This window comes from Molothrus aeneus, chromosome 4 (assembly GCF_037042795.1).
Source record: "Molothrus aeneus isolate 106 chromosome 4, BPBGC_Maene_1.0, whole genome shotgun sequence".
Classification (NCBI taxonomy): Eukaryota; Metazoa; Chordata; class Aves; order Passeriformes; family Icteridae; genus Molothrus; species Molothrus aeneus.
In genome coordinates this window covers 3,773,641-3,798,989 of record NC_089649.1, presented here as the reverse complement: position 1 = coordinate 3,798,989, position 25,349 = coordinate 3,773,641, and positions in this window count along the sequence as shown.

Below are 25,349 nucleotides of genomic sequence, written 5' to 3'. Positions count from 1 at the left end.
GTGTGGGCAGCCTTCAGACTTAGAGAAAACAGTACTTTACCACTCTCCTGCCTTTTCCATGGTTATTCTATTGGAAAAGAACGAGTTTTGGACAACTACCTTTCCTTCTTGCCAAACTCTTTGCAGACCCCCGTGCAAGCTTTAGAACAAGATTTTGGATGTTTTCTTTCCTGGCAGAGTTTCTCTTTGAGAGATATGCTGGAAAAGCTTTTTGCTGAGTGTAGAGCGGAAAGACACGCAGAAGACGCAGATACGCAGCTCTCCGAAGCTAAGTGCCGGTCCCGGGCTTCTTTCGGCACAAACCGCTCTCAGGAGCTCCCTGCGCTCGCCACAATGCTCTGTGTGCGAAGAAGCCGCTTCTTCGCCTCCGGGAGAATCGGCGAGCGGCAGCTTCCCAAAGGCGAAGATGCAAGCTGCAGCACACAGGCACAGTGTGGGCAGCCTTCAGACTTAGAGAAAACAGTACTTTACCACTCTCCTGCCTTTTCCATGGTTATTCTATTGGAAAAGAACGAGTTTTGGACAACTACCTTTCATTCTTGCCAAACTCTTTGCAGACCCCCGTGCAAGCTTTAGAACAAGATTTTGGATGTTTTCCTTCCTGGCAGAGTTTCTCTTTGCAAAATATGGTGGAAAAGCTTTTTGCTGAGTGTAGAGCGGCAAGACACGCAGAAGACGCAGATACGCAGCTCTCCGAAGCTAAGTGCCGGTCCCGGGCTTCTTTCGGCACAAACCGCTCTCAGGAGCTCCCTGCGCTTGCCACAATGCTCTGCGTGCGAAGAAGCCGCTTCTTCGCCTCCGGGAGAATCGGCGAGCGGCAGCTTCCCAAAGGCGAAGATGCAAGCTGCAGCACACAGGCACAGTGTGGGCAGCCTTCAGACTTAGAGAAAACAGTACTTTACCACTCTCCTGCCTTTTCCATGGTTATTCTATTGGAAAAGAACGAGTTTTGGACAACTACCTTTCATTCTTGCCAAACTCTTTGCAGACCCCCGTGCAAGCTTTAGAACAAGATTTTGGATGTTTTCTTTCCTGGCAGAGTTTCTCCTTGCAAAATATGGTGGAAAAGCTTTTTGCTGAGTGTAGAGCGGCAAGACACGCAGAAGACGCAGATACGCAGCTCTCCGAAGCTAAGTGCCGGTCCCGGGCTTCTTTCGGCACAAACCGCTCTCAGGAGCTCCCTGCGCTCGCCACAATGCTCTGTGTGCGAAGAAGCCGCTTCTTCGCCTCCGGGAGAATCGGCCAGCGGCAGCTTCCCAAAGGCGAAGATGCAAGCTGCAGCACACAGGCACAGTGTGGGCAGCATTCAGACTTAGAGAAAACAGTACTTTACCACTCTCCTGCCTTTTCCATGGTTATTCTATTGGAAAAGAACGAGTTTTGGACAACTACCTTTCATTCTTGCCAAACTCTTTGCAGACCCCCGTGCAAGCTTTAGAACAAGATTTTGGATGTTTTCTTTCCTGGCAGAGTTTCTCCTTGCAAGATATGGTGGAAAAGCTTTTTGCTGAGTGTAGAGCGGCAAGACACGCAGAAGACGCAGATACGCAGCTCTCCGAAGCTAAGTGCCGGTCCCGGGCTTCTTTCGGCACAAACCGCTCTCAGGAGCTCCCTGCGCTCGCCACAATGCTCTGTGTGCGAAGAAGCCGCTTCTTCGCCTCCGGGAGAATCGGCGAGCGGCAGCTTCCCAAAGGCGAAGATGCAAGCTGCAGCACACAGGCACAGTGTGGGCAGCCTTCAGACTTAGAGAAAACAGTACTTTACCACTCTCCTGCCTTTTCCATGGTTATTCTATTGGAAAAGAACGAGTTTTGGACAACTACCTTTCATTCTTGCCAAACTCTTTGCAGACCCCCGTGCAAGCTTTAGAACAAGATTTTGGATGTTTTCTTTCCTGGCAGAGTTTCTCCTTGCAAGATATGGTGGAAAAGCTTTTTGCTGAGTGTAGAGCGGCAAGACACGCAGAAGGCGCAGATACGCAGCTCTCCGAAGCTAAGTGCCGGTCCCGGGCTTCTTTCGGCACAAACCGCTCTCAGGAGCTCCCTGCGCTCGCCACAATGCTCTGTGTGCGAAGAAGCCGCTTCTTCGCCTCCGGGAGAATCGGCCAGCGGCAGCTTCCCAAAGGCGAAGATGCAAGCTGCAGCACACAGGCACAGTGTGGGCAGCCTTCAGACTTCGAGAAAACAGTACTTTACCACTCTCCTGCCTTTTCCATGGTTATTCTATTGGAAAAGAACGAGTTTTGGACAACTACCTTTCATTCTTGCCAAACTCTTTGCAGACCCCTGTGCAAGCTTTAGAACAAGATTTTGGATGTTTTCTTTCCTGGCAGAGTTTCTCCTTGCAAGATATGGTGGAAAAGCTTTTTGCTGAGTGTAGAGCGGCAAGACACGCAGAAGACGCAGATACGCAGCTCTCCGAAGCTAAGTGCCGGTCCCGGGCTTCTTTCGGCACAAACCGCTCTCAGGAGCTCCCTGCGCTCGCCACAATGCTCTGTGTGCGAAGAAGCCGCTTCTTCGCCTCCGGGAGAATCGGCGAGCGGCAGCTTCCCAAAGGCGAAGATGCAAGCTGCAGCACACAGGCACAGTGTGGGCAGCCTTCAGACTTAGAGAAAACAGTACTTTACCACTCTCCTGCCTTTTCCATGGTTATTCTATTGGAAAAGAACGAGTTTTGGACAACTACCTTTCATTCTTGCCAAACTCTTTGCAGACCCCCGTGCAAGCTTTAGAACAACATTTTGGATGTTTTCTTTCCTGGCAGAGTTTCTCCTTGCAAGATATGGTGGAAAAGCTTTTTGCTGAGTGTAGAGCGGCAAGACACGCAGAAGACGCAGATACGCAGCTCTCCGAAGCTAAGTGCCGGTCCCGGGCTTCTTTCGGCACAAACCGCTCTCAGGAGCTCCCTGCGCTCGCCACAATGCTCTGCGTGCGAAGAAGCCGCTTCTTCGCCTCCGGGAGAATCGGCGAGCGGCAGCTTCCCAAAGGCGAAGATGCAAGCTGCAGCACACAGGCACAGTGTGGGCAGCCTTCAGACTTCGAGAAAACAGTACTTTACCACTCTCCTGCCTTTTCCATGGTTATTCTATTGGAAAAGAACGAGTTTTGGACAACTACCTTTCATTCTTGCCAAACTCTTTGCAGACCCCCGTGCAAGCTTTAGAACAAGATTTTGGATGTTTTCTTGCCTGGCAGAGTTTCTCCTTGCAAGATATGGTGGAAAAGCTTTTTGCTGAGTGTAGAGCGGCAAGACACGCAGAAGACGCAGATACGCAGCTCTCCAAAGCTAAGTGCCGGTCCCGGGCTTCTTTCGGCACAAACCGCTCTCAGGAGCTCCCTGCGCTCGCCACAATGCTCTGTGTGCGAAGAAGCCGCTTCTTCGCCTCCGGGAGAATCGGCGAGCGGCAGCTTCCCAAAGGCGAAGATGCAAGCTGCAGCACACAGGCACAGTGTGGGCAGCCTTCAGATTAGAGAAAACAGTACTTTACCACTCTCCTGCCTTTTCCATGGTTATTCTATTGGAAAAGAACGAGTTTTGGACAACTACCTTTCATTCTTGCCAAACTCTTTGCAGACCCCCGTGCAAGCTTTAGAACAAGATTTGGGATGTTTTGTTTCCCAGCAGAGTTTCTACTTGCAAGACATAGTGGAAAAGTTTTTTCCTAAGTGTTAGGCGGCAAGAGAGGCAGAAGACTTAAATTCGGAGCTTTCCCAAGGAAAACGCCGGTCCCTGGTGTCATTCCACACAAGCCGCTCTCCGGAGCTCCCTGCGACCGGCACCATGCTCTGTGCGCAAAGATGCCGCTTCTTCGCATTCGGGAGACGGAGAGAGCGGCAGCTGCCCAAATGCGAAGAACCAAGCCGCACAACAGCGGCATTGTGGGAGCAGCTTTCAAACGGAGAGAAAACAGTATTTGACCACTCTTTTACCTTTTGCATTGACATTAATATTTGAATAGAAACAGTTTTTGGCATCTATCTTTTACTTCTTCCTAAACCCTCTAAAGACCTCCGTCTACATTCTAGAACAAGATTGGGGATGTTTTCTTTACTGGCACAGTTTCTTCTTCCAAAACAGAGTGGAAAAGCTTTTTGCTAAGTATTAGGCGGCAAGAGAGGGAGAAGAGCGAGAAACCGGGCTCTCCCAAGCTGATCGCCGGTCCCTGGTGTCTTTCCACGCAAACAGCTCTCCGGAGCTCCCTGCGACCGCCACCGTGCTCTGTGCGCAAAGATGCCACTTCTTTGCCTCTAAGAAGCGGAGAGAGCGGCAGCTGCCCAAAGGCGAAAACCAAGCCGCACACCCCGGTATACTGTGAGCAGCTTTCAAACGGAGAGAAAACACTATTTGACCACTCTTTTACCTTTTCCATTGACATTAATATTTGAATAGAAGCAGTTTTTGGCATCTATCTTTGACTTCTTCCTAAACCCTCTAAAGACCTCCGTCTACATTCTAGAACAAGATTGGGGATGTTTTCTTTACTGGCACAGTTTCTTCTTCCAAAAGAGTGTGGAAAAGCTTTTTGCTAAGTATTAGGCGCCAAGAGAGGGAGAAGAGAGAGAAACCGGGCTCTCCCAAGCTGATCACCGGTCCCTGGTGTCTCTCCACACAAGCCGCTCTCCGGAGCTCCCTGCGACCGCCACCATGCTCTGTGCGCAAAGATGCCGCTTCTTCGCCTCTAAGAAGCGGAGAGAGCGGCAGCTTCCGAAAGGCGCAGAACCAAGCCGCCACACCCCAGCATAGTGGGAGCAGCTTTCAAACGGAGAGAAAACAGTATTTGACCACTCTTTTACCTTTTGCATTGACATTAATATTTGAATAGAAGCAGTTTTTGGCATCTATCTTTTACTTCTTCCTAAACCCTCTAAAGACCTCCGTCTACATTCTAGAACAAGATTGGGGATGTTTTCTTTACTGGCACAGTTTCTTCTTCCAAAAGAGAGTGGAAAAGCTTTTTGCTAAGTATTAGGCGACAAGAGAGGGAGAAGAGCGAGAAACCGGGCTCTCCCAAGCTGATCGCCTGTCCCTGGTGTCTTTCCACACAAGCCGCTCTCTGCAGCTCCCTGCGACCGGCACCATGCTCTGTGCGTAAAGATGCCGCTTCTTCGCCCTAAGAAGCGGAGAGAGCGGCAGCTGCCCAAATGCGAAGAACCAAGCCGCACAACAGCGGCATACTGTGAGCATCTTTCAAACGGAGAGAAAACAGTATTTGACCACTCTTTTACCTTTTGCATTGACATTAATATTTGAATAGAAGCAGTTTTTGGCATCTATCTTTGACTTCTTCCTAAACCCTCTAAAGACCTCCGTCTACATTCTAGAACAAGATTGGGGATGTTTTCTTTACTGGCACAGTTTCTTCTTCCAAAAGAGAGTGGAAAAGCTTTTTGCTAAGTATTAGGCGACAAGAGAGGGAGAAGAGCGAGAAACCGGGCTCTCCCAAGCTGATCGCCGGTCCCGGGTGTCTTTCCACAGAAGCCGCTCTCCGCAGCTCACGGCACAAAGCACAAAGCTCTGTGCGCGACGAAGCCACTTATTTGCCTCCAGGAGACGGAGACTGTGGCAGCTTACGAAAGGCATAGAACCAAGTCGCACAACAGCGGCATAGTGAGGGCAGCTTTCAAACTTATGCAAAACAGAACTTTACTAATCTCTTGCCTTTTTCATTCACATTATATTTGAATAGAAGGACTTTTGGAGAATTACATTTGCTTCTTGCTCAACACTCTGCAGACCTCTGTGCCACTTTTAGAATGACATCTGGGATGTTTTCTTTACTGGCACAGTTTCTCCTTGCAAGACATAGTGGAAAAGCTTTTTCCTAAGTGTTAGGCGGCAAGAGAGGCAGAAGACTGAAATTCGGAGCTCTCCCAAGGAAAACGCCGGTCCCTGGTGTCTTTCCATACAAACCGCTCTCCGGAGCTCCCTGCGACCGCCACCATGCTCTGTGTGCAAAGATGCCGCTTCTTTGCATTCGGGAGACGGAGAGAGCGGCAGCTGCTCAATTGCGAAGAACCAAGCCGCCACACCCCGGCATAGTGGGAGCAGCTTTCAAACGGAGAGAAAACAGTATTTGACCACTCTTTTACCTTTTGCATTGACATTAATATTTGAATAGAAGCAGTTTTTGGCATCTATCTTTTACTTCTTCCTAAACCCTCTAAAGACCTCCGTCTACATTCTAGAACAAGATTGGGGATGTTTTCTTTACTGGCACAGTTTCTTCTTCCAAAAGAGAGTGGAAAAGCTTTTTGCTAAGTATTAGGCGACAAGAGAGGGAGAAGAGCGAGAAACTGGGCTCTCCCAAGCTGATCGCCGGTCCCTGGTGTCTTTCCACACAAGCCGCTCTCTGCAGCTCCCTGCGACCGGCACCATGTTCTGTGCGCAAAGATGCCGCTTCTTCGCCTCTAAGAAGTGGAGAGAGTGGCAGCTTCCGAAAGGCGCAGAACCAAGCCGCCACACCCCGGCATAATGGGAGCAGCTTTCAAATGGAGAGAAAACAGTATTTGACCACTCTTTTACCTTTTCCATTGACATTAATTTTTGAATAGAAGCAGTTTTTGGCATCTATCTTTTACTTCTTCCTAAACCCTCTAAAGACCTCCGTCTACATTCTAGAACAAGATTGGGGATGTTTTCTTTACTGGCACAGTTTCTTCTTCCAAAACAGAGTGGAAAAGCTTTTTGCTAAGTATTAGGCGGCAAGAGAGGGAGAAGAGCGAGAAACCGGGCTCTCCCAAGCTGATCACCGGTCCCTGGTGTCTTTCCACACAAGACGCTCTCCGGAGCTCACGGCTCAAATCACAATTTTCTGTGCGCAAAAATGCCACTTCTTCGCATTTGGGAGACGGAGAGAGCGGCAGCTGCCCAAAGGCGAAAACCAAACCGCACACCCCGGTATACTGTGAGCAGCTTTCAAACGGAGAGAAAACACTATTTGACCACTCTTTTACCTTTTCCATTGACATTAATATTTGAATAGAAGCAGGTTTTGGCATCTATCTTTTACTTCTTCCTAAACCCTCTAAAGACCTCCGTCTACATTCTAGAACAAGATTGGGGATGTTTTCTTTACTGGCACAGTTTCTTCTTCCAAAAGAGTGTGGAAAAGCTTTTTGCTAAGTATTAGGCGCCAAGAGAGGGAGAAGAGAGAGAAACCGGGCTCTCCCAAGCTGATCACCGGTCCCTGGTGTCTCTCCACACAAGCCGCTCTCCGGAGCTCCCTGCGACCGGCACCATGCTCTGTGCGCAAAGATGCCGCTTCTTCGCCTCTAAGAAGCGGAGAGAGCGGCAGCTTCCGAAAGGCGCAGAACCAAGCCGCCACACCCCTGCATAGTGGGAGCAGCTTTCAAACGGAGAGAAAACAGTATTTGACCACTCTTTTACCTTTTGCATTGACATTAATATTTGAATAGAAGCAGTTTTTGGCATCTATCTTTGACTTCTTCCTAAACCCTCTAAAGACCTCCGTCTACATTCTAGAACAAGATTGGGGATGTTTTCTTTACTGGCACAGTTTCTTCTTCCAAAAGAGAGTGGAAAAGCTTTTTGCTAAGTATTAGGCGACAAGAGAGGGAGAAGAGCGAGAAACCGGGCTCTCCCAAGCTGATCGCCTGTCCCTGGTGTCTTTCCACACAAGCCGCTCTCTGCAGCTCCCTGCGACCGGCACCATGCTCTGTGCGTAAAGATGCCGCTTCTTCGCCCTAAGAAGCGGAGAGAGCAGCAGCTGCCCAAATGCGAAGAACCAAGCCGCACAACAGCGGCATACTGTGAGCAGCTTTCAAACGGAGAGAAAACAGTATTTGACCACTCTTTTACCTTTTGCATTGACATTAATATTTGAATAGAAGCAGTTTTTGGCATCTATCTTTGACTTCTTCCTAAACCCTCTAAAGACCTCCGTCTACATTCTAGAACAAGATTGGGGATGTTTTCTTTACTGGCACAGTTTCTTCTTCCAACAGAGTGTGGAAAAGCTTTTTGCTAAGTATTAGGCGCCAAGAGAGGGAGAAGAGCGAGAAACCGGGCTCTCCCAAGCTGATCGCCGGTGCCTGGCTTATTTCCACAGAAGCCGCTCTCCGCAGCTCACGGCACAAAGCACAAAGCTCTGTGCGCGAAGAAGCCACTTCTTTGCCTCCGGGAGACGGAGACTGTGGCAGCTTACGAAAGGCATAGAACCAAGTCGCACAACAGCGGCATAGTGAGGGCAGCTTTCAAACTTATGCAAAACAGAACTTTACTAATCTCTTGCCTTTTTCATTCACATTATATTTGAATAGAAGGACTTTTGGAGAATTATATTTGCTTCTTGCTCAACACTCTGCAGACCTCTGTGCCACTTTTAGAATGACATCTGGGATGTTTTCTTTACTGGCACAGTTTCTCCTTGCAAGACATAGTGGAAAAGATTTTTCCTAAGTGTTAGGCGGCAAGAGAGGCAGAAGACTGAAATTCGGAGCTCTCCCAAGGAAAACGCCGGTCCCTGGTGTCTTTCCATACAAACCGCTCTCCGGAGCTCCCTGCGACCGCCACCATGCTCTGTGCGCAAAGATGCCGCTTCTTTGCATTCGGGAGACGGAGAGAGCGGCAGCTGCTCAATTGCGAAGAACCAAGCCGCCACACCCCGGCATAGTGGGAGCAGCTTTCAAACGGAGAGAAAACACTATTTGACCACTCTTTTACCTTTTGCATTGACATTAATATTTGAATAGAAGCAGTTTTTGGCATCTATCTTTGACTTCTTCCTAAACCCTCTAAAGACCTCCGTCTACATTCTAGAACAAGATTGGGGATGTTTTCTTTACTGGCACAGTTTCTTCTTCCAAAACAGAGTGGAAAAGCTTTTTGCTAAGTATTAGGCGACAAGAGAGGGAGAAGAGCGAGAAACTGGGCTCTCCCAAGCTGATCGCCGGTCCCTGGTGTCTTTCCACACAAGCCGCTCTCCGCAGCTCCCTGCGACCGGCACCATGCTCTGTGCGCAAAGATGCTGCTTCTTTGCCTCTAAGAAGTGGAGAGAGTGGCAGCTTCCGAAAGGCGCAGAACCAAGCCGCCACACCCCGGCATAATGGGAGCAGCTTTCAAATGGAGTGAAAACAGTATTTGACCACTCTTTTACCTTTTCCATTGACATTAATTTTTGAATAGAAGCAGTTTTTGGCATCTATCTTTTACTTCTTCCTAAACCCTCTAAAGACCTCCGTCTACATTCTAGAACAAGATTGGGGATGTTTTCTTTACTGGCACAGTTTCTTCTTCCAAAAGAGAGTGGAAAAGCTTTTTGCTAAGTATTAGGCGGCAAGAGAGGGAGAAGAGCGAGAAACCGGGCTCTCCCAAGCTGATCACCGGTCCCTGGTGTCTTTCCACACAAGACGCTCTCCGGAGCTCACGGCTCAAATCACAATTTTCTGTGCGCAAAAATGCCACTTCTTCGCATTTGGGAGATGGAGAGAGCGGCAGCTGCCCAAAGGCGAAAACCAAGCCGCACACCCCGGTATACTGTGAGCAGCTTTCAAACGGAGAGAAAACACTATTTGACCACTCTTTTACCTTTTCCATTGACATTAATATTTGAATAGAAGCAGGTTTTGGCATCTATCTTTTACTTCTTCCTAAACCCTCTAAAGACCTCCGTCTACATTCTAGAACAAGATTGGGGATGTTTTCTTTACTGGCACAGTTTCTTCTTCCAAAAGAGTGTGGAAAAGCTTTTTGCTAAGTATTAGGCGCCAAGAGAGGGAGAAGAGAGAGAAACCGGGCTCTCCCAAGCTGATCGCCGGTCCCTGGTGTCTTTCCACACAAGCCGCTCTCCGTAGCTCCCTGCGACCGCCACCATGCTCTGTGCGCAAAGATGCCGCTTCTTCGCCTCTAAGAAGCGGAGAGAGCGGCAGCTTCCGAAAGGCGCAGAACCAAGCCGCCACACCCCAGCATAGTGGGAGCAGCTTTCAAACGGAGAGAAAACAGTATTTGACCACTCTTTTACCTTTTCCATTGACATTAATATTTGAATAGAAGCAGTTTTTGGCATCTATCTTTGACTTCTTCCTAAACCCTCTAAAGACCTCCGTCTACATTCTAGAACAAGATTGGGGATGTTTTCTTTACTGGCACAGTTTCTTCTTCCAAAACAGAGTGGAAAAGCTTTTTGCTAAGTATTAGGCGACAAGAGAGGGAGAAGAGCGAGAAACCGGGCTCTCCCAAGCTGATCGCCTGTCCCTGGTGTCTTTCCACACAAGCCGCTCTCTGCAGCTCCCTGCGACCGGCACCATGCTCTGTGCGCAAAGATGCCGCTTCTTCGCCCTAAGAAGCGGAGAGAGCGGCAGCTGCCAAAATGCGAAGAACCAAGCCGCACAACAGCGGCATACTGTGAGCAGCTTTCAAACGGAGAGAAAACAGTATTTGACCAGTCTTTTACCTTTTGCATTGACATTAATATTTGAATAGAAGCAGTTTTTGGCATCTATCTTTGACTTCTTCCTAAACCCTCTAAAGACCTCCGTCTACATTCTAGAACAAGATTGGGGATGTTTTCTTTACTGGCACAGTTTCTTCTTCCAACAGAGTGTGGAAAAGCTTTTTGCTAAGTATTAGGCGGCAAGAGAGGGAGAAGAGCGAGAAACCGGGCTCTCCCAAGCTGATCGCCTGTCCCTGGTGTCTTTCCACATAAGCCGCTCTCCGCAGCTCACGGCACAAAGCACAAAGCTCTGTGCGCGAAGAAGCCACTTCTTTGCCTCCGGGAGACGGAGACTGTGGCAGCTTACGAAAGGCGCAGAACCAAGTCGCACAACAGCGGCATAGTGAGGGCAGGTTTCAAACTTATGCAAAACAGTACTTTACTAATCTCTTGCCTTTTTCATTCACGTTATATTTGAATAGAAGGACTTTTGGAGAATTATATCTGCTTCTTGCTCAACACTCTGCAGACCTCTGTGCCACTTTTAGAATGACATCTGGGATGTTTTCTTTACTGGCACAGTTTCTCCTTGCAAGACATAGTGGAAAAGATTTTTCCTAAGTGTTAGGCGGCAAGAGAGGCAGAAGACTGAAATTCGGAGCTCTCCCAAGGAAAACGCCGGTCCCTGGTGTCTTTCCATACAAACCGCTTTCCGGAGCTCCCTGCGACCGCCACCATGCTCTGTGCGCAAAGATGCCGCTTCTTTGCATTCGGGAGACGGAGAGAGCGGCAGCTGCTCAATTGCGAAGAACCAAGCCGCCACACCACGGCATAGTGGGAGCAGCTTTCAAACGGAGAGAAAACACTATTTGACCACTCTTTTACCTTTTGCATTGACATTAATATTTGAATAGAAGCAGGTTTTGGCATCTATCTTTTACTTCTTCCTAAACCCTCTAAAGACCTCCGTCTACATTCTAGAACAAGATTGGGGATGTTTTCTTTACTGGCACAGTTTCTTCTTCCAAAACAGAGTGGAAAAGCTTTTTGCTAAGTATTAGGCGACAAGAGAGGGAGAAGAGCGAGAAACCGGGCTCTCCCAAGCTGATCGCCGGTCCCTGGTGTCTTTCCACACAAGCCGCTCTCCGGAGCTCCCTGCGACCGGCACCATGCTCTGTGCGCAAAGATGCCGCTTCTTCGCCTCTAAGAAGCGGAGAGAGCGGCAGCTTCCGAAAGGCGCAGAACCAAGCCGCCACACCCCGGCATAGTGGGAGCAGCTTTCAAACGGAGAGAAAACAGTATTTGACCACTCTTTTACCTTTTGCATTGACATTAATATTTGAATAGAAGCAGTTTTTGGCATCTATCTTTTACTTCTTCCTAAACCCTCTAAAGACCTCCGTCTACATTCTAGAACAAGATTGGGGATGTTTTCTTTACTGGCACAGTTTCTTCTTCCAAAAGAGAGTGGAAAAGCTTTTTGCTAAGTATTAGGCGACAAGAGAGGGAGAAGAGCGAGAAACCGGGCTCTCCCAAGCTGATCGCCTGTCCCTGGTGTCTTTCCACACAAGCCGCTCTCTGCAGCTCCCTGCGACCGGCACCATGCTCTGTGCGTAAAGATGCCGCTTCTTCGCCCTAAGAAGCGGAGAGAGCGGCAGCTGCCCAAATGCGAAGAACCAAGCCGCACAACAGCGGCATACTGTGAGCAGCTTTCAAACGGAGAGAAAACAGTATTTGACCACTCTTTTACCTTTTGCATTGACATTAATATTTGAATAGAAGCAGTTTTTGGCATCTATCTTTTACTTCTTCCTAAACCCTCTAAAGACCTCCGTCTACATTCTAGAACAAGATTGGGGATGTTTTCTTTACTGGCACAGTTTCTTCTTCCAACAGAGTGTGGAAAAGCTTTTTGCTAAGTATTAGGCGACAAGAGAGGGAGAAGAGCGAGAAACCGGGCTCTCCCAAGCTGATCGCCGGTGCCTGGCTTATTTCCACAGAAGCCGCTCTCCGCAGCTCACGGCACAAAGCACAAAGCTCTGTGCGCGAAGAAGCCACTTCTTTGCCTCCGGGAGACGGAGACTGTGGCAGCTTACGAAAGGCGTAGAACCAAGTCGCACAACAGCGGCATAGTGAGGGCAGCTTTCAAACTTATGCAAAACAGAACTTTACTAATCTCTTGCCTTTTTCATTCACATTATATTTGAATAGAAGGACTTTTGGAGAATTACATTTGCTTCTTGCTCAACACTCTGCAGACCTCTGTGCCACTTTTAGAATGACATCTGGGATGTTTTCTTTACTGGCACAGTTTCTCCTTGCAAGACATAGTGGAAAAGATTTTTCCTAAGTGTTAGGCGGCAAGAGAGGCAGAAGACTGAAATTCGGAGCTCTCCCAAGGAAAACGCCGGTCCCTGGTGTCTTTCCATACAAACCGCTTTCCGGAGCTCCCTGCGACCGCCACCATGCTCTGTGCGCAAAGATGCCGCTTCTTTGCATTCGGGAGACGGAGAGAGTGGCAGCTGCTCAATTGCGAAGAACCAAGCCGCCACACCCCGGCATAGTGGGAGCAGCTTTCAAACGGAGAGAAAACACTATTTGACCACTCTTTTACCTTTTGCATTGACATTAATATTTGAATAGAAGCAGTTTTTGGCATCTATCTTTGACTTCTTCCTAAACCCTCTAAAGACCTCCGTCTACATTCTAGAACAAGATTGGGGATGTTTTCTTTACTGGCACAGTTTCTTCTTCCAAAACAGAGTGGAAAAGCTTTTTGCTAAGTATTAGGCGACAAGAGAGGGAGAAGAGCGAGAAACCGGGCTCTCCCAAGCTGATCGCCGGTCCCTGGTGTCTTTCCACACAAGCCGCTCTCCGGAGCTCCCTGCGACCGCCACCATGCTCTGTGCGCAAAGATGCCGCTTCTTCGCCTCTAAGTAGTGGAGAGAGTGGCAGCTTCCGAAAGGCGCAGAACCAAGCCGCCACACCCCGGCATAATGGGAGCAGCTTTCAAATGGAGAGAAAACAGTATTTGACCACTCTTTTACCTTTTCCATTGACATTAATTTTTGAATAGAAGCAGTTTTTGGCATCTATCTTTTACTTCATCCTAAACCCTCTAAAGACCTCCGTCTACATTCTAGAACAAGATTGGGGATGTTTTCTTTACTGGCACAGTTTCTTCTTCCAAAAGAGAGTGGAAAAGCTTTTTGCTAAGTATTAGGCGGCAAGAGAGGGAGAAGAGCGAGAAACCGGGCTCTCCCAAGCTGATCACCGGTCCCTGGTGTCTTTCCACACAAGACGCTCTCCGGAGCTCACGGCTCAAATCACAATTTTCTGTGCGCAAAAATGCCACTTCTTCGCATTTGGGAGACGGAGAGAGCGGCAGCTGCCCAAAGGCGAAAACCAAGCCGCACACCCCGGTATACTGTGAGCAGCTTTCAAACGGAGAGAAAACACTATTTGACCACTCTTTTACCTTTTCCATTGACATTAATATTTGAATAGAAGCAGGTTTTGGCATCTATCTTTTACTTCTTCCTAAACCCTCTAAAGACCTCCGTCTACATTCTAGAACAAGATTGGGGATGTTTTCTTTACTGGCACAGTTTCTTCTTCCAAAAGAGTGTGGAAAAGCTTTTTGCTAAGTATTAGGCGCCAAGAGAGGGAGAAGAGAGAGAAACCGGGCTCTCCCAAGCTGATCGCCGGTCCCTGGTGTCTTTCCACACAAGCCGCTCTCCGGAGCTCCCTGCGACCGGCACCATGCTCTGTGCGCAAAGATGCCGCTTCTTCGCCTCTAAGAAGCGGAGAGAGCGGCAGCTTCCGAAAGGCGCAGAACCAAGCCGCCACACCCCAGCATAGTGGGAGCAGCTTTCAAACGGAGAGAAAACAGTATTTGACCACTCTTTTACCTTTTGCATTGACATTAATATTTGAATAGAAGCAGTTTTTGGCATCTATCTTTGACTTCTTCCTAAACCCTCTAAAGACCTCCGTCTACATTCTAGAACAAGATTGGGGATGTTTTCTTTACTGGCACAGTTTCTTCTTCCAAAAGAGAGTGGAAAAGCTTTTTGCTAAGTATTAGGCGACAAGAGAGGGGGAAGAGCGAGAAACCGGGCTCTCCCAAGCTGATCGCCCTGTCCCTGGTGTCTTTCCACACAAGCCGCTCTCTGCAGCTCCCTGCGACCGGCACCATGCTCTGTGCGTAAAGATGCCGCTTCTTCGCCCTAAGAAGCGGAGAGAGCGGCAGCTGCCCAAATGCGAAGAACCAAGCCGCACAACAGCGGCATACTGTGAGCAGCTTTCAAACGGAGAGAAAACAGTATTTGACCACTCTTTTACCTTTTGCATTGACATTAATATTTGAATAGAAGCAGTTTTTGGCCTCTATCTTTTACTTCTTCCTAAACCCTCTAAAGACCTCCGTCTACATTCTAGAACAAGATTGGGGATGTTTTCTTTACTGGCACAGTTTCTTCTTCCAACAGAGTGTGGAAAAGCTTTTTGCTAAGTATTAGGCGGCAAGAGAGGGAGAAGAGCGAGAAACCGGGCTCTCCCAAGCTGATCGCCTGTCCCTGGTGTCTTTCCACATAAGCCGCTCTCCGCAGCTCACGGCACAAAGCACAAAGCTCTGTGCGCGAAGAAGCCACTTCTTTGCCTCCGGGAGACGGAGACTGTGGCAGCTTCCGAAAGGCGCAGAACCAAGTCGCACAACAGCGGCATAGTGAGGGCAGCTTTCAAACTTATGCAAAACAGTACTTTACTAATCTCTTGCCTTTTTCATTCACGTTATATTTGAATAGAAGGACTTTTGGAGAATTATATCTGCTTCTTGCTCAACACTCTGCAGACCTCTGTGCCACTTTTAGAATGACATCTGGGATGTTTTCTTTACTGGCACAGTTTCTCCTTGCAAGACATAGTGGAAAAGCTTTTTCCTAAGTGTTAGGCGGCAAGAGAGGCAGAAGACTGAAATTCGGAGCTCTCCCAAGTTGATCGCCGGTCCCTGGTGTCTTTCCACACAAGCCGCTCTCCGGAGTTCCCTGCGACCGGCACCATGCTCTGTGCACAAAGATGCCGCTCCTTCGCCTCTAAGAAGTGGAGAGAGCGGCAGCTTCTGAAAGGCGCAGAACCAAGCTGCCACACCCCGGCATAGTGGGAGCAGCTTTCAAACAGGGAGAAAACAGTATTTGACCACTCTTTTACCTTTTCCATTGACATTAATATTTGAATAGAAGCAGTTTTTGGCATCTATCTTTTACTTCTTCCTAAACCCTCTAAAGACCTCCGTCTACATTCTAGGACAGGATTGGGGATGTTTTCTTTACTGGCACAGTTTCTTCTTCCAAAAGAGAGTGGAAAAGCTTTTTGCTAAGTATTAGGCGACAAGAGAGGGAGAAGAGCGAGAAACCGGGCTCTCCCAAGCTGATCGCCGGTCCCTGGTGTCTTTCCACACAAGCCGCTCTCCGGAGCTCCCTGCGACCGCCACCATGCTCTGTGCGTAAAGATGCCGCTTCTTCGCCCTAAGAAGCGGAGAGAGCGGCAGCTGCCAAAATGCGAAGAACCAAGCCGCACAACAGCGGCATACTGTGAGCAGCTTTCAAACGGAGAGAAAACACTATTTGACCACTCTTTTACCTTTTCCATTGACATTAATATTTGAATAGAAGCAGTTTTTGGCATCTATCTTTTACTTCTTCCTAAACCCTCTAAAGACCTCCATCTACATTCTAGAACAAGATTGGGGATGTTTTCTTTACTGGCACAGTTTCTTCTTCCAAAAGAGTGTGGAAAAGCTTTTTGCTAAGTATTAGGCGACAAGAGAGGGAGAAGAGCGAGAACCCGGGCTCTCCCGAGCTGATCGCCGGTGCCTGGCTTATTTCCACAGAAGCCGCTCTCCGCAGCTCACGGCACAAAGCACAAAGCTCTGTGCGCGAAGAAGCCACTTCTTTGCCTCCGGGAGACGGAGACTGTGGCAGCTTACGAAAGGCGCAGAACCAAGTCGCACAACAGCGGCATAGTGAGGGCAGCTTTCAAACTTATGCAAAACAGAACTTTACTAATCTCTTGCCTTTTTCATTCACATTATATTTGAATAGAAGGACTTTTGGAGAATTACATTTGCTTCTTGCTCAACACTCTGCAGACCTCTGTGCCACTTTTAGAATGACATCTGGGATGTTTTCTTTACTGGCACAGTTTCTCCTTGCAAGACATAGTGGAAAAGATTTTTCCTAAGTGTTAGGCGGCAAGAGAGGCAGAAGACTGAAATTCGGAGCTCTCCCAAGGAAAACGCCGGTCCCTGGTGTCTTTCCATACAAACCGCTCTCCGGAGCTCCCTGCGACCGCCACCATGCTCTGTGTGCAAAGATGCCGCTTCTTTGCATTCGGGAGACGGAGAGAGCGGCAGCTGCTCAATTGCGAAGAACCAAGCCGCCACACCCCGGCATAGTGGGAGCAGCTTTCAAACGGAGAGAAAACAGTATTTGACCACTCTTTTACCTTTTGCATTGACATTAATATTTGAATAGAAGCAGTTTTTGGCATCTATCTTTTACTTCTTCCTAAACCCTCTAAAGACCTCCGTCTACATTCTAGAACAAGATTTGGGATGTTTTCTTTACTGGCACAGTTTCTTCTTCCAAAAGAGTGTGGAAAAGCTTTTTGCTAAGTATTAGGCGACAAGAGAGGGAGAAGAGCGAGAAACCGGGCTCTCCCAAGCTGATCGCCTGTCCCTGGTGTCTTTCCACACAAGCCGCTCTCTGCAGCTCCCTGCGACCGGCACCATGCTCTGTGCGTAAAGATGCCGCTTCTTCGCCCTAAGAAGCGGAGAGAGCAGCAGCTGCCCAAATGCGAAGAACCAAGCCGCACAACAGCCCGGCATACTGTGAGCAGCTTTCAAACGGAGAGAAAACACTATTTGACCACTCTTTTACCTTTTCCATTGACATTAATATTTGAATAGAAGCAGGTTTTGGCATCTATCTTTTACTTCTTCCTAAACCCTCTAAAGACCTCCGTCTACATTCTAGAACAAGATTGGGGATGTTTTCTTTACTGGCACAGTTTCTTCTTCCTAAAGAGAGTGGAAAAGCTTTTTGCTAAGTATTAGGCGCCAAGAGAGGGAGAAGAGCGAGAAACCGGGCTCTCCCAAGCTGATCACTGGTCCCTGGTGTCTTTCCACACAAGACGCTCTCCGGAGCTCACGGCTCAAAGCACAATTTTCTGTGCGCAAAAATGCCACTTCTTCGAATTTGGGAGACGGAGAGAGCGGCAGCTGCCCAAAGGCGAAAACCATGCCGCACACCCCGGTATACTGTGAGCAGCTTTCAAACGGAGAGAAAACAGTATTTGACCACTCTTTTACCTTTTCCATTGACATTAATATTTGAATAGAAGCAGGTTTTGGCATCTATCTTTTACTTCTTCCTAAACCCTCTAAAGACCTCCGTCTACATTCTAGGACAAGATTGGGGATGTTTTCTTTACTGGCACAGTTTCTTCTTCCAAAAGAGAGTGGAAAAGCTTTTTGCTAAGTATTAGGCGACAAGAGAGGGAGAAGAGCGAGAAACCGGGCTCTCCCAAGCTGATCGCCGGTCCCTGGTGTCTTTCCACACAAGCTGCTCTCCGGAGCTCCCTGCGACCGCCACCATGCTCTGTGCGCAAAGATGCCGCTTCTTCGCCTCTAAGAAGCGGAGAGAGCGGCAGCTTCCGAAAGGCGCAGAACCAAGCCGCCACACCCCAGCATAGTGGGAGCAGCTTTCAAACGGAGAGAAAACAGTATTTGACCACTCTTTTACCTTTTGCATTGACATTAATATTTGAATAGAAGCAGTTTTTGGCATCTATCTTTTACTTCTTCCTAAACCCTCTAAAGACCTCCGTCTACATTCTAGAACAAGATTGGGGATGTTTTCTTTACTGGCACAGTTTCTTCTTCCAAAAGAGAGTGGAAAAGCTTTTTGCTAAGTATTAGGCGACAAGAGAGGGAGAAGAGCGAGAAACCGGGCTCTCCCAAGCTGATCGCCTGTCCCTGGTGTCTTTCCACACAAGCCGCTCTCTGCAGCTCCCTGCGACCGGCACCATGCTCTGTGCGTAAAGATGCCGCTTCTTCGCCCTAAGAAGCGGAGAGAGCGGCAGCTGCCCAAATGCGAAGAACCAAGCCGCACAACAGCGGCATACTGTGAGCAGCTTTCAAACGGAGAGAAAACAGTATTTGACCACTCTTTTACCTTTTGCATTGACATTAATATTTGAATAGAAGCAGGTTTTGGCATCTATCTTTTACTTCTTCCTAAACCCTCTAAAGACCTCCGTCTACATTCTAGAACAAGATTGGGGATGTTTTCTTTACTGGCACAGTTTCTTCTTCCTAAAGAGAGTGGAAAAGCTTTTTGCTAAGTATTAGGCGACAAGAGAGGGAGAAGAGCGAGAAACCGGGCTCTCCCAAGCTGATCGCCGGTGCCTGGCTTATTTCCACAGAAGCCGCTCTCCGCAGCTCACGGCACAAAGCACAAAGCTCTGTGCGCGAAGAAGCCACTTCTTTGCCTCCGGGAGACGGAGACTGTGCAGCTTACGAAAGGCGTAGAACCAAGTCGCACAACAGCGGCATAGTGAGGGCAGCTTTCAAACTTATGCAAAACAGAACTTTACTAATCTCTTGCCTTTTTCATTCACATTATATTTGAATAGAAGGACTTTTGGAGAATTACATTTGCTTCTTGCTCAACACTCTGCAGACCTCTGTGCCACTTTTAGAATGACATCTGGGATGTTTTCTTTACTGGCACAGTTTCTCCTTGCAAGACATAGTGGAAAAGATTTTTCCTAAGTGTTAGGCGGCAAGAGAGGCAGAAGACTGAAATTCGGAGCTCTCCCAAGGAAAACGCCGGTCCCTGGTGTCTTTCCATACAAACCGCTCTCCGGAGCTCCCTGCGACCGCCACCATGCTCTGTGCGCAAAGATGCCGCTTCTTTGCATTCGGGAGACGGAGAGAGCGGCAGCTGCTCAATTGCGAAGAACCAAGCCGCCACACCCCGGCATAGTGGGAGCAGCTTTCAAACGGAGAGAAAACACTATTTGACCAGTCTTTTACCTTTTCCATTGACATTAATATTTGAATAGAAGCAGTTTTTGGCATCTATCTTTTACTTCTTCCTAAACCCTCTAAAGACCTCCGTCTACATTCTAGAACAAGATTGGGGATGTTTTCTTTACTGGCACAGTTTCTTCTTCCAAAACAGAGTGGAAAAGCTTTTTGCTAAGTATTAGGCGACAAGAGAGGGAGAAGAGCGAGAAACTGGGCTCTCCCAAGCTGATCGCCGGTCCCTGGTGTCTTTCCACACAAGCCGCTCTCCGGAGCTCCCTGCGACCGGCACCATGCTCTGTGCGCAAAGATGCCGCTTCTTCGCCTCTAAGAAGTGGAGAGAGTGGCAGCTTCCGAAAGGCGCAGAACCAAGCCGCCACACCCCGGCATAATGGGAGCAGCTTTCAAATGGAGTGAAAACAGTATTTGACCACTCTTTTACCTTTTCCATTGACATTAATTTTTGAATAGAAGCAGTTTTTGGCATCTATCTTTTACTTCTTCCTAAACCCTCTAAAGACCTCCGTCTACATTCTAGAACAAGATTGGGGATGTTTTCTTTACTGGCACAGTTTCTTCTTCCAAAAGAGAGTGGAAAAGCTTTTTGCTAAGTATTAGGCGGCAAGAGAGGGAGAAGAGCGAGAAACCGGGCTCTCCCAAGCTGATCACCGGTCCCTGGTGTCTTTCCACACAAGACGCTCTCCGGAGCTCACGGCTCAAATCACAATTTTCTGTGCGCAAAAATGCCACTTCTTCGCATTTGGGAGATGGAGAGAGCGGCAGCTGCCCAAAGGCGAAAACCAAGCCGCACACCCCGGTATACTGTGAGCAGCTTTCAAACGGAGAGAAAACACTATTTGACCACTCTTTTACCTTTTCCATTGACATTAATATTTGAATAGAAGCAGTTTTTGGCATCTATCTTTTACTTCTTCCTAAACCCTCTAAAGACCTCCGTCTACATTCTAGAACAAGATTGGGGATGTTTTCTTTACTGGCACAGTTTCTTCTTCCAAAAGAGTGTGGAAAAGCTTTTTGCTAAGTATTAGGCGCCAAGAGAGGGAGAAGAGAGAGAAACCGGGCTCTCCCAAGCTGATCGCCGGTCCCTGGTGTCTTTCCACACAAGCCGCTCTCCGGAGCTCCCTGCGACCGCCACCATGCTCTGTGCGCAAAGATGCCGCTTCTTCGCCTCTAAGAAGCGGAGAGAGCGGCAGCTTCCGAAAGGCGCAGAACCAAGCCGCCACACCCCAGCATAGTGGGAGCAGCTTTCAAACGGAGAGAAAACAGTATTTGACCACTCTTTTACCTTTTCCATTGACATTAATATTTGAATAGAAGCAGTTTTTGGCATCTATCTTTTACTTCTTCCTAAACCCTCTAAAGACCTCCGTCTACATTCTAGAACAAGATTGGGGATGTTTTCTTTACTGGCACAGTTTCTTCTTCCAAAAGAGAGTGGAAAAGCTTTTTGCTAAGTATTAGGCGACAAGAGAGGGAGAAGAGCGAGAAACCGGGCTCTCCCAAGCTGATCGCCTGTCCCTGGTGTCTTTCCACGCAAACAGCTCTCCGGAGCTCCCTGCGACCGCCACCATGCTCTGTGCGCAAAGATGCCGCTTCTTCGCCTCTAAGAAACGGAGAGAGCGGCAGCTTCCGAAAGGCGCAGAACCAAGACGCCACACCCCGGCATAGTGGGAGCAGCTTTCAAACGGAGAGAAAACAGTACTTTCCCACTCTTTTACCTTTTGCATTGACATTAATATTTGAATAGAAGCAGTTTTTGGCATCTATCTTTTACTTCTTCCTAAACCCTCTAAAGACCTCCGTCTACATTCTAGAACAAGACTGGGGATGTTTTCTTTACTGGCACAGTTTCTTCTTCCAAAACAGAGTGTGGAAAAGCTTTTTGCTAAGTATTAGGCGCCAAGAGAGGGAGAAGAGCGAGAAACCGGGCTCTCCCAAGCTGATCGCCGGTGCCTGGCTTGTTTCCACACAAGCCGCTCTCTGCAGCTCACGGCACAATGCACAATGCTCGGTGTGCGAAGAAGCCACTTCTTTGCCTCCGGGAGACGGAGACTGTGGCAGCTTTTGAAAGGCGCAGAACCAAGCCGCACAAGAGCGGCACAGTGAGGGCAGCTTTCAAACTTATGCAAAACAGTACTTTACCAATCTCTTGTCTTTTTCATTCACATTATATTTGAATAGAAGGACTTTTGGAGAATTATATTTGCTTCTTGCTCAACACTCTGCAGACCTCTGTGCCACTTTTAGAATGACATCTGGGATGTTTTCTTTACTGGCACAGTTTCTCCTTGCAAGACATAGTGGAAAAGCTTTTTCCTAAGTGTAAAGAAACAAGAGAGGCAGAAGATGGAGATACGGAAGTCTCTGTGGCTAAGCGCCTGTCTGCCGTCTTTCCACACAAACCGCTCTCCGGAGCTCCCTGCGACCGGCACCATGCTCTGTGCGCAAAGATGCCGCTTCTTCGGCTCCGGGAGACGGAGAGAGGGGCGAAGTTTTCGAAAGGCGAGGAAGCAAGACGCACACCTCGGCATAGTGGGAGCAGTTTTTAAATGTAGAAAAAAAAGTACTTTCCCCCTGTTTAACCTTTTGCATTGACATTAACATGTGAATTGAAGGAGATTTAGGCATCTGGCTTTTGCTTCTCTCTAAACACTCTGCAGACCACCGGGCAATTTCTATCAGGAGATTGTGGATGTTTGCTCTAGTGGCAGGGTTTCTCCTTGCAAGATATTGTGGTTTAGCTCTTTGCTAAGTTTTAGGTGACAAGAGAGGCAGAAGAAGGAGATACAGCGCTCTCTGAAGCTAAGTTCCTGTCTGCCGTCTTTCCACACAAGCCGCTCTCCGGGGCTCCCTGCGACCGCCACCATGGTCTGTGCGTAAAGATGCCGCTTCTTCGCCTCTAAGAAGCGGAGAGAGCGGCAGCTTCCGAAGGCGAAGAACCAAGCCGCACACCCCGGCATAGTGTGAACACCTTTTTATCGGAGAGAAAACAGTATTTGACCACTCTTTTACCTTTTCCATTGACATTAATATTTGAATAGAAGCAGGTTTTGGCATCTATCTTTTACTTCTTCCTAAACCCTCTAAAGACCTCCGTCTACATTCTAGAACAAGATTGGGGATGTTTTCTTTACTGGCACAGTTTCTTCTTCCAAAAGAGTGTGGAAAAGCTTTTTCCTAAGTATTAGGCGACAAGAGAGGGAGAAGAGCGAGAAACCGGGCTCTCCCAAGCTGATTGCCAGTGCCTGGCTTATTTCCACACAAACTGCTCTCCACAGCTCACGGCACAAAGCACAAAGCTCTGTGCGCAAAGAAGCCACTTCTATGCCTCCGGGAGACGGAGACCGTGGCAGCTTTCGAAAGGCGAAGAACTGAGCCGCACAACAGCGGCATAGTGAGGGCAGCTTTCAAACTTATAGAAAGCAGTACTTTATCAATCTCTTGCATTTTTCATTCACATTATATTTGAATAGAAGGACTTTTGGAGAATTATATTTGCTTCTTGCTCAACACTCTGCAGACCTCTGTGCCACTTTTAGAATGACATCTGGGATGTTTTCTTTACTGGCACAGTTTCTCCTTGCAAGACATAGTGGAAAAGCTTTTTCCTAAGTGTTAGGTGGCAAGAGAGGCAGAAGACTGAAATTCGGAGCTCTCCCAAGGAAAACGCCGGTCCCTGGTGTCTTTCAGCACAAGCCGGACTCCGGAGCTCACTTCCACGTGCACAATGGTCTTTGTGAGCAGAAGCCGCTTCTTCACCTCCGGAGACGGGGGGAGAAGCAGCTTCCGAAAGGCGTAGATGGAAGCTGTACAACAGTTGTATTGTGTGCGCAGATTGCACACTCATAGAAAAGAGTACCTTAGCAGTCTCTTGCATTTTGCATTCACATTAGTATTTGAAAATATTGCGTCCAGAAAAGCTTTCTTTTTTTCTTCCTAAACACTGCAGACCTTTGTGCAAGCTCTAGAACACGATCAGAGATGTTTTCTGTATTGGCATGGTTTCTGCTTGTGAGACATATTGGAAAAGCTTTTTGCTAAAATTTAGGCGACAAGAGACTCAGAAGACGGCGATACGGATCTCTCCGGAGCTTTTCGGCAGAAGCCGCTCTCCAGTGGGCACCGCGACTGGCACAATGCTGTGCGGTCATCACAATGCTCTTTGTGCGAAGAAGCCTCTTCTTCGCCTCCGGGAGACGAAGAGAGCGGCAGCATCTGAAAGGCAAAGATTGAAGCCTCATATGAGCGGAATTCAGTGCGTTGCTTTCAACCTTCTAGAAAACAGTACCTTACCACTCTCCTGAGGTTTCCATTCTTATTAACCACTCTCCTGAGGTTTCCATTCTTATTATTATTGCAATTGGAGGCGTTCTGAACAACTTTCCTTTGCTTCTTGCTAAACACTGAAGACTTCCCTGCCACTTCTACAACAAGTCCACAGATGTTTTCTGTACTGGCACAGTTTCCCCTGTCCAATCATTGCGGCAAAAGTTTTTGCTAAGATGTAGGCGACAAGAGTTGCAGATACAGAGATACAGATCTCACCAAAGCTAAGCGTGGGTTCCGTGCGTCCCTCGGCAGAAGCCACACTCCGAAACGTACCGCGACCGGCACAGTGCTCTGTGCGCGATGAAGCCACTTCTTCGCCTCCGAGAGACGGAGAGAGCAGCAGTGTCTGAAAGGTGAAGAACGAAGTCGCACAACACTGGGACTGTGTGCACCGCTTACAAACTTCTAGTAAACAGTACCTTCCACTGTCCTGAGGTTTCCATTCACATTAATATTCAAATGGAAAGTGTTTTGCACAACTTTATTTTGCTTCTTGCAACTCTGCAGACCTCTGTCCAACCTCTAGAACAAGATCAGGGATGTTTTCTGTACTGGTACAGTTTCTCCTTGTGAGACATAGTGGAACACATTTTTGCTAAGATGTAAGCGACAAGGGACACTAAGATGAAGATACGGAGCTCTCCGAAGCCAAGCGCAGGTCCCGGGCGTCTTTCGGCAGACGCCGCGCTCTGGAGGGCACTGCAACCGGCACAATGCTCTGTGTGCGAAAAAGCCGCTTCTTCGCTTTCGGCGAAACACATCTCTGTGAGCAGGTGCTGTGGGCATGAGATAGCTTGGAACACCAGGTGTGTGCTGACAGGGAGTTAGAATGGGTCAAATTCCTTCTCTGAGCCTTTCCTCAGGAAGAGAGATACTGGTCTGGAATATCAGAAATATCAGTAATGGGCAGAAGGGGGGTTTTACCCAGACTTTCTGCTCCCTGTACCTCAGTCTCCTCACCCGTGTTACCACATGCATCAGTCCCAAGGGTTTGCCCCAGAAATGAAGGAGCAGCACAGGACAGGGTACGGCCCAGAGCCCCTCTGTGCAGCAGAGCTGGTTCAGCTGTTCTGAGCAGGTGTCAGTGTGAGACCTGAACCAGTGCCCTGAAGGTTGCTGTCCTTTTTTTTTTCCAGGAAATGCTCTGAGTTCATTACTTTCAGCTGGTATTTTTTGTTCTATTTTTAATATCAAGAGTCCAGGTTAGAATTTGGTTTAGTAAGTGAGCAATGGGATGTGTGCTGTGATTAAAAAAATCCCACCAAATTCAAGAGATGAAGAGCAGCAATGTAAGTAAGGTGAAAGGAAAAATTTGGGTTCCATTCTCTCTGCAAGTTTACTTAGCTTTTTGTCTGCGCAGACTTTTGATAGATTGTAGCCCTGGAACTGTAAAAATAAAACTGACTTACCTGTTTTATCAGCAATGTGTGGTAAAGGCTGGCTTGCCCCCCTCACCTACCATATCTCCTCTAACTTATTAGCAACACAGAGCAGTGTAGAACTTCCAAGGAAGTGTTAAGT